This window comes from Balaenoptera acutorostrata, chromosome 3, assembly GCF_949987535.1.
Source record: "Balaenoptera acutorostrata chromosome 3, mBalAcu1.1, whole genome shotgun sequence".
NCBI classification, from domain to species: Eukaryota; Metazoa; Chordata; class Mammalia; order Artiodactyla; family Balaenopteridae; genus Balaenoptera; species Balaenoptera acutorostrata.
Window position 1 is genome coordinate 144,464,781 of NC_080066.1, and position 6,221 is coordinate 144,471,001.

Below are 6,221 nucleotides of genomic sequence, written 5' to 3' on the forward strand. Positions count from 1 at the left end.
CCTTTGCCATACCCACACTTTCTTACTTTTCATAATAATGCATTTTCCATCCCTTTTCTTTCAAGAAGTATTGCATGTTGGTAATCGTTGACATTGGGTAATGGGTACATTAGGGTTTTTTTTTTTTTTTTTTTTTTGGGCGGTGTTGGGTCTTTGTTGCTGAGTGCGGGCTTTCTCTAGTTGCAGCGAGCGGGGGCTACTCTTTTGTTGTGGTGCACAGCCTTCTCATTGCAGTGGCTTCTCTTGTTGCGGAACATGGGCTCGAGGTGCACGGGCTTCAGTTGTTGTGGCACGTGGGCTCAGTAGTTGTGGCCCACGGGCTCTAGACCGCAGGCTCAGTAGTTGTGGTGCATGGGCTTAGTTGCTCCGCGGCATGTGGGATCTTCCCAGACCAGGGCTCGAACCCGTGTCCCCTGCATTGGCAGGCGGATTCCTAACCACTGCGCCACCAGGGAAGTCCCTACATTAGGGTTTAGTATTCTACTCTCACAACCTTTGGTCACATTAAATTCTTTCCATAATAAAAGGTATTGCATTTTTGTTATCTTGGATGTGGGACCTCATGTTGCCATCTGCTGTACCTGTGATGGCCTGGGCCGATGAGACAAAGCGGGTGACAGGAGCCTGGGACTTCAGCTACCAGAGTCAGAGCAGGCTCAGTGGCACAGCTCTCTCAAGGGGAAGGCTGGGTGCACCCTGGGGCTGCAGGGACTCTGCTGCCCAGGCGTGCTGACCAGTGCCTGGCAGGAGCGTGGTGAGTGCCCTGCAGTGGCCCCTCTGTGAGGGGGATGATGACGGGGGTGATGACATGAGTACCCTGGAGACCTGCACCATGCTCCCAAGGAAGGCGAACGCTTCACTGGTCTCCACCCCTCGAGTCCCTCCCCTCCGTCTCGAGAGCAGTGGCTGCCTTGGGCCTGGATCCCACGGTGGCCAGTCTACGTGGTGGGATGTGAATGGTTAGCCAGCCCGTGCAGGGGGGAGGCTCTGGCCCACCTTCCTTTCACCCATAGCCTCCACCCAGCTTCTCTGCCGGCTGCACCGGAAGCCCGGGGCTGGTTCTGTTCGGGCAGGAAGGGGAGCGCAGCAAGAGCTTGAGAAGCGATGACCTGGCCCTGTTCCCTGCCCCTCCCACCTGCCAGCCCTCTCTCGTCAAGGGCCCCAGCCTCTGAACTCCTCTGGCATTGTAGCCCGGACATGCACACTTGTGCCACGTGCATGAGTCTGGTCTCCAACTCCTCTAAGCTTCTTGGCGGCAGGGCCTAGGCTTTATTAGGTGCCCTGAATCTCCCCAGTGCCTGGCACAGGGCTGGGCTGAGAATACGTGCCAGTCAAATACCCATGGATTGACCTCATGCAGACGCACCCTCAGGACTGACCTAACAGTGCTCAGAGATGAACATACACACATGCTTGTGTCTGTGTGTGGTGCCTGTGACAGGCCAGGCACTGTGCTTGGGGTGCAGTAGCAAGCACGAAGACCACACCTGGCCTCATGGGAGCTCCCAGATGGAAAGGCCTGCCGAACCGTTCATGGCAGCTCTCTGCAAAGGAGAGGGCCCTGGACTCACTACCTGGTTGGGAAACAGTCAAGTCATTTGAACCAGAGTTCCCCTACCTGAAGTCTCCCACCAGCCTGCTATGGATGTGACTGACATTCCTCCTCTCAGCTGGCTGGCCTTGCTGTGTGGCCTTTTGGTCCAAAGCCGCTGGCCACTGTCCTTTAGCCCTGGCTCTGTCCCTGCCACCTCCGAGCCATTGATGACTCCATGTATTTCATTTCCTAAGTTGAGATATTTTCAAATGGTAACAGATTATGTCTTGCTGGAATCCCTTCAGAAGTCAAGCAAAGCCTGTTTGTTACCACAGCCTTTGGTATTCAACATATATTTACTGCCCCTTTCTTGTGAGGATTTGAACACACTGAAGGATAGGGTTTATTCACTCCATATTTCAACAAAACTCAAATGTTTGCGTGGCCAGGACCCATGCCGGCCGGCAGATAGACCCAAGAATTGTTACATGTGAGTCCTTCCAAAGTGCCAGGCTTTCCAACTTATGCCTTCACACCTCACAATGGCACTGCGTGCTACTGCTGTCCTGATGCCTCAGGAAACCACGGCAGTGTCACCCAGAGCCAGTCCAGATAGGTGGGCTCAGAGCCTGACCCACCCAGGCACTGGTTCTGAAGCGTTCAGGCTTCCTGTCCCCACCTTGACCCTAACGGAGCAATGACAACACTTACCAGCTGGGTGATGTTTGCTGGGAGAGCCTCCAGAACTCGAGCAGGGGCCTGCTGCCATTAGGCCTGCGTACAGCTAAGCCTGCTTCTCAAACCTGGTCCGGGAATGAGTATTTGGCCAATTTGATTCTCTACCTGAGAAATGAACTAGAAAATATTTTTGTTTACCCCCTTCTCGCGGCAAGTGTGGGGCTGTATTAATTAAGCCCATGCCTTAGTAAACCCCAAACTATCGAACCCCACAACTGAAGGACACTGTCTTTGCCCATTCATGATCCAGCAGTGCTTCAGAAGGGTCCTAGTTCCTACCATGGTTTTTCCACTGTGCATCCAAATGTAGAGGCTGGTAAACTCCTTTTCCCTACCTGGGTTTCCTCCTCAGGCTAGAGAAACTGTTTTGAGCAAAGAAAAGTTCTAGTTTCATGTTCCCGGAGGCTGTCCAGAACGGAGCCTGGCAAACAGGCCTGAGAGATAGCCTTGCTCTGGCTGGCTTATAAACCTGCCTAGTGACAGAGGACAGCCAGTGTGTGGCATAAAAATGGGTGCTGCCCCATAGTATCACCCTTGCTTGGGGCTTCAAAAACAGGTGGCGGGGCAGCCCTCACTAGTGTTGGAGCCCCACGGGGAGAAGGGAAACACCCTCAAGGCAGTGCTATTAATAGGACTGTTTAACAAGCCCCTCTACGCCCCCTTTCTCCAAGTGCAGCCTTAAAGAGCGAGGTCTCAGACCCACCTGGCTAATTCAGCTGTGACTCACTTTCCCCAACAGCTTCCTTTTGTTCCCTGGGTTACTTTGCTGTTGGGAGTTACTTTGCTGAGTGCATGAGACCCACCTGGGAGAGCTTGTTAAACAGCCCGACTCTGGCTGGTGGGCCGTGGTATGCTGCAGGTCAGAGGAGCAGGAGCCCAGGAATCCTCTTAACAAGCACCCCCAGGGCATGGCCAAGGATCCACTTTAAGTAACACCACTGTGGAGGCTTCTGAACAATTCTGCCAGGCAGAGCACCAAGTGTCCAAAGTTTAGAGATGCCACTGAGTAGCAGAGGGAGGGGATGACACAGTCTCACTCCGGCTGACAACAGATCTAAGGTACATTCTCCGGTTTGGAACCCTGGAGTGTGTCACTCCAGTTCTGGGGTCGGTCCCCTGCCGTCTCTTTATTCACCCTGCCTTGTACAGGGAGGGCACATCTCAGGGGTGGGAAGCATCTGTGAGAGACCGAGAAGTCCACCCTCACGCAGTCCGGAGACGGCCGCAGGAGCCCGATTTTTCCGTCTTGCAGATTCAGCCCTGGTCACGTGCTCTATGTAGATGACGACGGCTGGCACCTGAGTGCTCCCTTGGTCCTGAGGTCAAGTGCATTATAAGCATTATTTCCTTTAGTCCTCACAGCCACATCATGTGGTTAAAGCTACTATTATCCTCATTTTATAGATGAGGACACCGAGGCTGAGAGAAGTAACTCGCCCAAGATTACCAGCTACTGACAGAGCCGGGATTTTGAACTCAGGCAACCTGACTTCAGAGCCCAAGCATAATCCACTACACTCTATTATTAGAAATCGAATTCGGCTCTCTTCAGTCCTAGTTCAGGGCTCTCACCTACTCTAATCTTGTTTTTTAAACTTTTCCGAGTTGATAGCTCTGTGAGCTGACACAGTTCTTTGCTGAAGTGGTAGCTACTCTACAGATGGGATTAGCATATCAAGAATTTAAAAAACTGGGCCATTAATACCCTTGCCCTTGGGGCAACTGTAAAGGAAGGAAAATATCACGCTCACCTCTGCAAGAGAAAGAGGTGGCTTTTCACAGGACCAAGCAACTCACCAGGGCGGTCCAGAGCGCAGTGCCGAGAAACAGCCACAGAGAATAACCTCACTGAGTGAACCGTGGTCACACTTTGGTGACATGGAGGACATACACTGGCTTCCTAGACATGCGTACCAGAAGGAACTTAGCTGTGGCTTTCATCTGTCCCCTTCAGCAAGCACAACCTCCAGCCCGGCTGCTCTTACCTGGTTCTCCTTTCCAGGCAGCTGCTCCCACTGGCACCGCCTCCTCTCCACCACTTGTCAGTCAGGTGGTTTGGATTTTCCCAGGTGAATCAGCTACCCTGTTGTGGCCCTTTTCTTCCAACTGGTTTATTGAAATTTTGAGAAGCCTAAAACTCAACCCCTTGTCCAGCCAATATCCTGGAGCCAGGGACTGGCTCTCGGGGATGTCCCCTACCCCAGGGCTGGCTCGACTGTTTGCTTCACGCTGCATCTCCTCACCAACACAGCCGCAGCTGCAGCTTGGTTTTGAGGCCTAGCCTGACCAAGCCAACTGTGCGTAATATGGAATCTACAATTAAGTCCAGATATACAAGGGATGTAGTAAAGCGCAATGAAAGGGGAGGAAATCATACTAACTTTGAAGGCTTAGGAAATCACCTGACCTCTCATTCCCATTTTTTTCCCCTTATTCGTGTCTCTTTCCGTCTTAAAAAGAATGACTTTAATAAATGGGATACTGCTCTCTCCCAGCATCCTTGTTTTCCTTATCGCGATCATAGTTTTTTGGGGTTGGTTTGATCACGTTACAAAATGCCTCTTATAAACATGAAAAAGAATATATATATATAACTGAGTCACTTTTGCTGTACAGCAGAAACTAACACATTGTAATTCAATTATACTTCAATAAAATATATTTTTAAAAAATGCCTCTTATGGAAACATGATCCACCACCACCTGTCAACTCCCATTAACCAAAACAAGATACCATGGATTTGACATCCAATTGATAGGAGCCCCAGCACCACCTCTCTAAAGAGTGACAAATCAAAGAACTGATTTGACTTCTCTCCCTCCCTTGGACTAGGAACAGCAGTATTTCCTGTCAGCCAGACAGGAAAACCAAAGCTGAGCTGTATTCTGGCCATAAATCCTTTCTTTCAAGGTCAAATGAGTTCAGGCCGGTGTTGGTCCCTAGCCCAAGTAGAGCTAACTGGATGCTGTTGAAGCCTCCTTGACTTCCAGCCCGTGGCAGCACTGCTGCCTCCTATTACCATGTCGGAACTCTCTAGAAACTGAAAAGTCCTAGAGCATACCAGTCACCCCTGGACTGGACGTTTCGTTACCAGGAGAAACCCAAACTCACAGCTCCGGGCTACCAATTCCCCAAGGGTCATTTATTTAGCAGGAACTGGATCCAGAAATGTTGCCCTGGATAACCCCATCCCTGTTGCAACCTTAAAAGCTTCTATCCAATGAGCAAAGTCACCCCCACTGGGTTAGCCACCCTCCCCTGCCCAGGCTGGACTGAGCCCTTAGAACACAAAGGGAACCACTCTGGCTTCCGATCCGTCCCAGCCTGCAGGCTCCTCCCTCAGGCTCCCACACAGGCCCCCAGGCCTCCAGGGGGCTCTTCCCTCTACCAAGGTATCTTGGCCTCTGCCGGGGCAAGAAGACACCACCACCAAGAAGGATAAAATAAGTTTTTATTTATAGTCTTATAGTAAAGGGGAAGCCTTAACTTGCAAGACAATTCTTCAGCAGTATGTACAACATACTTTTTATCTCCATGGAATGGAATCAAACACGGACTGAGACTACAGAGTATACACTAGAAATCAGCAAATGCCAGGAACAGAGTAGGAAAAAGACAAAGAAATGAGGCCTAAACACACAAAACCCTTCACTGGGATCTGCGGACCGCAGCCAGAACCAGGGCTGGATCACATAATGGGGACAGGTTCCAGGACAGCTGGAAGGGGAGGGGGACGAGGGTGGGGAGGGGTCTGCACTGGGGTGTGGGTTTAGTATGAGGTGAACCGCTCTTGGTATTTACATAGAAAATCAGTTGGCTCTATTTCTTAGAAATACACACGGAAAGAAAGGAAGATTTGATCATTACTTTATGAATCTGTCGTTTTGCAATACCGACATCATCAGAAATAGGGACAATTCACTCAGATTCAAATTTCAGTAGCAGGAA